Below are 8324 nucleotides of genomic sequence, written 5' to 3'. Positions count from 1 at the left end.
AGCTCCTTCTCAGCTAGGCTCATTCATATTGCAGTAGCAGAGCTGAAGCCCCCAGCCCCAGGGACCCCTACAGGAAAACAGTGAGGGAAGAAGCTGGCAATGCTTCAGTTTCTCCCAGTGAAACCAAACCTCTTCTGCTCTCCCTTTCCCCTGCCAGGGGACTAAGAAAAAAGGGACATCACTGGGCCTGCCCCTGGGAGGTCCACATGAGATGCTAAACCCAGAGACGAATGTTACTGGTTTGTGGAAATCTTCAAATTCCAGGACCCTAGAATCTTCTCTCTTTCTCAGGGAACATGTAAGGTTTCTGTGCTGTATTGGGTGCTGGGAAGCTGCAGGACCAACGTCTGGTACATAGTTTTGACTTGGCCGAGGCAGTCGGGAGGGTTTCCTGGAGGAGGTGACATGAGCTGAGCCCAGTGGAAGATGGGAGAGATGGGGAGAGAAGAGTGGGACAGAGGAGGAGGTTACACAGAAAGGAATTCAGAGTCTTCCTGGATTATTCCCACTTCCTGGTTCCCCAAGTCCTGTGTCTTTACATCTAAAACGCCTTTGAAACCTGCCTATTTCTCTTTACCTCCTCACTCCCTACCCTGGTCTAGGTCCCCATGTTGCTCCCCTAGACTAGTCCCTCCTCCCCTGGGGCCCATTCCTGTCCTGGGTACATCGTTCTCTGCCAGGCAGGCTTTTAAAAAGTCAAACTAGAGGGACCTTTTAAAAAGTCAAATCAGATCATCTCAGTTGCTCACTATAACCTCTCCCATGGCTTCCTAGTGCCCTTGAAATAAAGTCCGGACTTTTCCCCATGTCCCCAACACCCACTGCTGTGCCCTCCCCCTCCTCCCTCTTCCCCCCTCCCTCACTCTGCTCCAGCCACAGGGACCTATTCACTTTTCCTCCAACATGATCCTGTCCCAGGGTCTTTGCACTGTGTTGTTCTCTCCACCCTTCCCCTGTTTCTTTTTTCTCAGACTGGCTCCTAGTTCTTCAGGTTTCAGCTCAAAAGTCACTTCCTCAGAGAAGCCCTCCCTGATGCCTCCAGTCAGCTGCTGCTCTTCACCTTCATTTCTTCCTGGCCTTCATAATGATCTGAAATTATTTTTTAATCACTCATTTCTTTGTGGTCTGTCCATGGGTGTCCCAAGAGGACAGAGATCCTGCCAGTGACCTCACCTCCATGGGTTTCCCCTGTCTGTAAAATAGGTGGACTTGTGACAAGCCACTCCCTTGGGCAAGCTGTCTGCTGTATTTGCTATTAAAGTCACTGTTTCCCTTACAAACAGCTCGTAATCGATATGCTAATTGATGCAGATTTATGTAAATAACATGAGTATTTATTTCTCCTTCTCCTTCCCCGCCCCACACAAATTCCCTATGGGCCTAAGGGACCCAGAAGCTGAGGGTGGGTAGCTGTCTCAGCCCCCATCCCTTGGGGATCTTTAGGGGTAGGGGAGCAGTCTTGGGAGCAGGTAGGAAAAGGGCAGGAATAGGGGTGAGAAATATAAATCTGGAGACCTGGGGGAAAACTGAGACCAAGACAGTAAAAGAGCAAGATGGGGAGATGAAGAGGGTGGGGAGATGGAGAAACACAGAGAGGAGAGGAGAGGAGACAGAGAGGGAGACTGGGAGGGATGAGGTTGGAGGGCTGGGTAGGGGCCTTGCCACCTCAGGACATGCTGGGGACATACCGGATCCCCACTACACATTTGGATCAGTAGCATTACCTCCTGCCTTCACTCTGATCATCACCTACTGGAATCTTTTGGAAGGGGAAACTGAGGCAGGACAAGGGGAACCACTGGCCTCACTGGCTATTCCAGAGCAGGTCTGGGATGAGGACTGGCCCATCCCTCCATGGGACCCTGGGGGCCAGGAAACTTCCTTGATGCTCACTTGGACCTTAGCCAATACTCCATTGTTTTTATTGAGTGCCTACTGTGTTCCAGGCCTGTGCTGGGCAGTGTTGGGACCAAGACCAAGCGCCTTGTCTATGAAAGCTGGAGGCATTTCAGAAGCCAGGTAAATTCCAAAGTGGCCTCCTCAGCCCATAAGGCCCTGCATGGTCTGCCCCCAGCATCTCGTCACTTTCTCACCTCCACCTCCTCCCTCTCTCCTCCTAGATCAGGCTGCTCCTGCCACAGAGGCCTCCCCTAACAGATCAGGAATGGTCCTGCCCCAGGGCCTTTGCACTGGCTGTTTCCTAGATCTGAAGCTGACTTTCCCCACATACCTGCATGATTTTCTCCATTATCTCCTTCAGGTCTCTGTTCAGATGTCACCTCCTCCATGAGGCCTTCACTGACTACCACCTGCTAAATATCTCCCCCACCTTAGGCACACCCCCCATCTTCTACTTTTTTTAATTAAAAAAAACGTGTTTTGCCACATACCCCAGCATGTGGGACCTTCGTTCCCTGATTAGGGACTGAACCCACACCCCTGCGCTGGAAGCTGGAGTCATAACCACTAGACCACCAAGGAAGTGCCCTCATCTTCTTTCCTTGCTCAGTTTTTTCACCTTACCCTCTGGCCCAGAAGAGATCTCACTCATTTATGTTGCTTCTTGTTTGCCAATCCCATCGGGACGTCAGCTCCACAAGGCCAGAGACTTCTCTCTTCTGCTCGCTGCTGTGTCCCCAGTGACTAGAACCAGCCGGGCATCCAACAGATAATCAATACTGGTTAAATAAGTCTATCTACTGCTGCCCAGCTGTGAGCAGGCCAGGACAGGACCTGGCTCTGTCTTGGTCACCACTGTGCCGCCAGCACCACCCAGCAGAACCTGGCACACAGTAGGTGCTCAATAAAGTCAGTGGAATAAACAGACCAACAAGGGTCAAGACCTCAGGACTCGGCTTTGCCTCCTGAAGGCATTGGAGGGTTTGCAGCTGGAGCTGAGCTCGTGCCAGGTGGGGCCGAAGGAGCCTAGGTGTGGAGGGTGAGCTCAGAGCCCACAAATTGCACCTCCACACTGACGTCAGCATCACTTGAGTCGAGAGCCCTGGTGGCAATGACGAAGCCGCTACCAGCTGAGGTCATTCGCACACACCCTTACTGTCGCTGGCTGTTTTTTTTTTTTCCCCTCCATAACAGTTCTGATTTTCTTTTTTTTTAGTTGTGGGATAATATACCTCACAATACATCATTTTAACCATTTGTAAGAGTTCAATTCAGTTACATGAAATACCTCCTCACTGTTGTTCAGCCATCACCACTACCTTGGCCCAGAACGTTTCCATCTTCCCAGATGGAAACTCTGTCCCCGTGAAACACTGATTCCCCATCCCCTCCCCCACCCCCTGACCACAGGACCTCTGTGGCTCTGACTCCTCCAGGGAGCTCCTGTGAGTGGAATCAGACAATGTGTGCCCTTCTGTGCCTGGCTTCTCCCCCTGAGCATCACTCCTCAAGGTTCATCCAGGTTGCAGGCGTTGTCAGATTTCCTCCAGAGTCCATGCTCATTCTACCTCCAGTTTGCTTGCTCCTGATGAAGGGCAGCGCACCACTCCATCGTGGATTAAAAAAATGAATCAACAAAAGGCCTCTCAGAGAGTAGGACGTTGACCAAACACATGAGGATTTCCCAAGAAGCGGGAAGAGCAAGTGCAAAGGCCCTGGTGTGAGGCTGAGCTCCATGTGTCATCTCAGCTGGGAAGGGAAGCCCAGTGGAGGGTGGATTTTGAACAGGGAGAATGTGACACCTTTTCCCCCTCCCCCAAGTGACACTGCCCTCTCTGTGCCTCAGTTTCCTATCCACCCCCAGGACAGACCCCAGGGAGCTCAGTGGTCCCTAGGCCCCTTGTTACTTCCTCCTCCAGGGACCAGGATATCCCATATGCAGATGAGACCTTGGAGCATGGGCTTCTGGGAGGACCCTGGACACACCCAGGCCTTTCTGGGGATGTTGCTTGCTGATTCTGACAGGAAGAAAGCACTGTAATTGCTTGAAGTTTTACTCACAAATCAGGCAGTGGCTCCTGCCACTTTCTCTCTACTGTTTCCCGGGGGTAGGTATGTGTGGTACTTGGAGCTCCAGCCAGACACACAGTCACTTCAAGCCACAGCCTTGAGTCCAAGGGGCTGGAGAGAGGGTCTCAGGCTGGGCAACCCCCAGCCATCCAGGCTGGCTGCCTGGCTGAAGGCCTGCTATGCATATAGGCTGGCCTGACTAACACATACCCTCTCCCCTGCAGTGGAGGGGGACTTGGGCAAACTCTGGGGGCAGGTGTGCTGGGTTGAAATCCTTGCTCTGGCTCAAAATGTGTATTGTACCTGGAGCTGTGCAGTGCACACACTTAACAAGTGCTCCTGAAGTTACTGTTTCACTGGATGCCCCTCCCTGAGCCTGAAGAGCTGGCCTCATGGCCCCATTTTGCTGCCCAGGGAACTGAGTGACCCAGGGCTCCTGCCCAGCTGGGCCTCAGTTTTCTCATCCAAACAATGAAGGTAGAGCTTTCAGGCTCCCATTCATTCATTCACTCATTTGTTCAACACATTTGTTGAATGCTCACTGTGTGCCAGACCCTAGACCCCAGGGACACAGCCATGACCACGGGAAACTCTGGACCTGCCCTGGTAGAGCTGATTGGGTGCAGCTGTGTGGGGAGGGGGAAATGGGAAGAGAAACAAGTAATAGACAAACGAAATACTCTTGGTAAAAGAGTACAGCAGAGCAGGGACTTCCCTGGCGGTCCAGGGGTTAAGACTGTGCTCCCGCTGTAGGGAGCATGGGTTCAATCCCTGGTTGGGGAACGAAATGTCATGTGCTACACCATGTGGCTGAAAAAATAATAATTAAAGATTAAATTTAAAAATTGTACAGCAAAGCAATCCAAACAGAGAAAAGGGAGTGATTGTTTAGACAGGGGGTGTGTTAGGGGAACATTGAGCTGAGACCTGGAGCCATTCAGATATCTGAGGGGAAAATGACTCTCCTGGGGGCAGGGACAGCCAGTGCAAAGGCCCTGAGGCTTGACTGACAAGTTGGAGGAACAGTGAGGAATAAGGAATTCAGTGCGGCTGAAGCAGAGTGATGGAGGGGGTCCTGGGGAGGACTGGATGAAAGGGGCACAAGACAGGGTCATGACTGAGGCTCCTAGACACACAGCAAGCCAGAACTACCAGGGACTTCCCTGGTGGTCCAGTGGCTAAGACTCCATGCTCTCAGTGGAGGGGGCCTGGGTTCAATCCTTGGTCAGGGAACTAGATCCCACAGGCCACGACTAAGAGTTCACACACCACAACTAAAAGATCCTGTGTGCCACAAGTAAATAAATACTAAAAAAAAAAAAGAAAAGAAAGAAAGAACTACTGTATGGGCCTTCCTGAGGGCTGCCTTCTGCCCTCCAGCCCCCATTCACATCTACGTCCCTAAGATTTCTGTATAACAAGCAATTATTAAGTACCCTGAGAGTGGGACCATAAACAAGGCTAAGCACTGAAGAATTGATGCCTTTGAACTCTGGTGGTGGAGAAAACTCTTGAGAGTCCCTTGTACTGCAGGGAGATCAAACTAGTCAATCCAAAAAGGAAATAAATCCTGAATATTCATTGGAAGGACTGATCCTGAAGCTGAAGCTCCAATACTTTGGCCACCTGATGCGAAGAGCCAACTCAGTGGAAAAGAACCTGATGCTGGGAAAGATTGAGGGCAGGAGCAGAAGGCGACAACAGAGGCTGAGATGGTTGGATGGCATCATCGGCTCAATGGACATGGGTTTGAGCAAACTCTGGGAGATAGTGAAGGATGGGGAAGCCTGTGCTGCAGTCTGTGGGGTCGCAAAGAGTCGGGACACCACTTAGGGACCGAACAACTGAGTGCTAGGTGTTGTTCTAGTCAATGGGGATTCATAAGGGCATAAAACAATGCTGTGGGGGAGATGATAAACAATGTTTGGTTGTGAAAAATAGGATGAAGAAAACCAGAGCAGGGTAAGAAGATAGAAAGGGACAACGTGTTGCCATAGGTGCAAGGTCAGGGTGGCCTTGCTTTGGAAGTAACATTTGAGATCTGAGACTTGGAAGAGCAGAGGGGCCACATGGATCTGTGGGAGAGGGGAAACCATTCCAGGTAAAGAAGAGAAAGTGCAAAGGCCCTGGGGCAGATCAAGCTCAGTACTAAAACTACTTTCAGTGAAAGTGTTAGTCCCTCAGTCGTGTCTGACTCAGTTCTTCTGTCTGTGGGATTTCCCAGCAAGGACACTGGAGTGCATTTCTATTCTCTTCTCCAGGGGATCTTCCAACACAGGGATCAAACCAACGTCTCTCGCATTGGAGGCAGATTCTTTATCATCTGAGCCACCAGGGAAACCCATTCAGAGACACCATCAAGCCCTTAACAGTTATGCCCCAGCATTTCAGAGTGGAGTTTCCTCTTCCAGGTGGCCCCCCAGGTTCCTCAGTGTTTCTAGATGACAGAGACACCCATGGGAGTTCCTGGGCAGTCCAGTGGTTAAAACTTCACGTTCCCAATGCTCCCAGTGAGGGAGGCATGGGTTCAATCCCTGGTTGGGGAACTAAGATCCCACATGCTGCATGGTGCAACAAAGTCAGGCTCAGCATGCACAGGCAGAGGGTGAAGAGGAAGTCATCAAGACCCTCCTTGGGATCACCTCAAGTGAGGGACCCTAAGTCACTTGCCTTAAGAACCTTCCAAGCTAGGAGGTCCCTGAGTCCTTGTAAATGATTAAAAGCATGGGGTTCAGGACCTTCCTGGTGGCCCGGTGGTTAAGAATCCGCCTGCCAATGCAGGGGACACGGGTTCGATCCCTGATCCAGGAACTGATTCCACATGCCACAGGGCAGCTAAGCCTGTGAGCCATAACTACTGAAGCCCGCATGCCCTAGAGCCTGTGTTCCACTAGAGAAGCCAAGGCAAAGGGAAGCATGAGCACCTCAATGAGAGAGTAGCCCCCACTGGAGGCAACTAGAAAAAAGCTCCTGTGCTCTAAGGAAAACCCAGCATGGCCATAAATAAAGAAATTAATTTAATTAAAAAATTTTTTTAAAGCATGGGGTTCAAATTCCAGCTTTATTTCCCAGCTATGTGAGTGGCCAAGTCGTTTCTCTCTGGGTCTCAGTTTCCACACCTGAAAATGGGATTAAAAAATGTTGTCACGCTCTAGAATCATGGGGCTTTTTATAGTAAGTGCTCAGTAAGTCTTAACTCTTCATTATAATTACTATACGCATCATATGGGTCATTTTCAGGCAGCAGGCCTAGGGGTGGCTGTGTGATTTCGGGAAATAGCCACACTCTCTCTGGGCACCAGGTACCCCAGGGCCCCAGGAGTGCTTTTGAACCTGAGGACAGGAGTCCCCCAAAATGCCTGCAGCGGGTAGGGGTCAAAGGGCAAGGGGCAGGGGATAGGTCAAGGCCATGCCACATACACACACACACACACACACACACACACACACACACACACGCCCGCGCGCGCACACCCCTACCCCTCAAGGGCTCTAGGTTGGTTAGGTCTGCGGAAGGACCAGCTGGGCGGATTTAGCCAGCGCATCTGCCGCCGGAACAGCTGCCTTTTTGGGGGGGCTGGAGGGGGATTTGGGACGAGTGAAAAATCTGTCCGAGGAGAATCGCGTCTGCGCTGCCCAGCTGCCAGCTCAGACTAGGGGGACACCCCGAATCCGCCCGGACCCCGAGCCCCTCCCATGCGGGGGCCACCCCCACGTGCCTTGGGGGGAGGGGGCGTCGGGGTGGCCCTGACGTCACAGGCAGCCTCAGCCAATCGGAGCTGCCCTTTCCGAGCCCCCGGGGGATTCCCAGGCCTTACCCGGGGCTGGGGCCGCGACCCAGCACCTACGACCCCCAACCTGGGCTTAAAAGAGGGCCCAGACCTGACTGGGGGAAACCAAGGCTGGGACGCTCCAGGAAGGGGTCGGGACCCAGTTGACCCCCCTGAGAGCTTCAGTCCAGCCGCTAGGCTCCTGAGAGGCCCAGAGAGGGGCAGGGACGGCCGGAGTCACACAGCTGGGCGGCTAGATGGAGAGCGCTGATTGGGGGCGCGCACGCAGCAGGGCGGGGTTTCCCAGCACGCCCAGGCGCTAGGCACTAAGGCCGGGATAAGCCTCAGCCCATCCCGGGGGACCCAAAGGCCGCTTGACCTACTCCAGGTCTCCCCGGGACCCCTCGGACCCGGGGCCGAGGCCGGGACGCCCAGGGAGGAAGGTGTCGGTAGCCGCCGGGCATCCGCAAAACCCGCGCTGGATTCCTTCTGGGTCGGAGCTGGACTGGAGCGCCGCGCTGACCCACCTGGCCGGAGAAACTGAGGCCCGGAGGGGCGGGGCTTTGCTTAGTGTCACACAATTGT

The sequence above is a fragment of the Capra hircus genome, chromosome 7 (genome assembly GCF_001704415.2).
Source record: "Capra hircus breed San Clemente chromosome 7, ASM170441v1, whole genome shotgun sequence".
NCBI lineage: Eukaryota > Metazoa > Chordata > Mammalia > Artiodactyla > Bovidae > Capra > Capra hircus.
Note: the sequence above shows the minus strand (reverse complement) of the source record.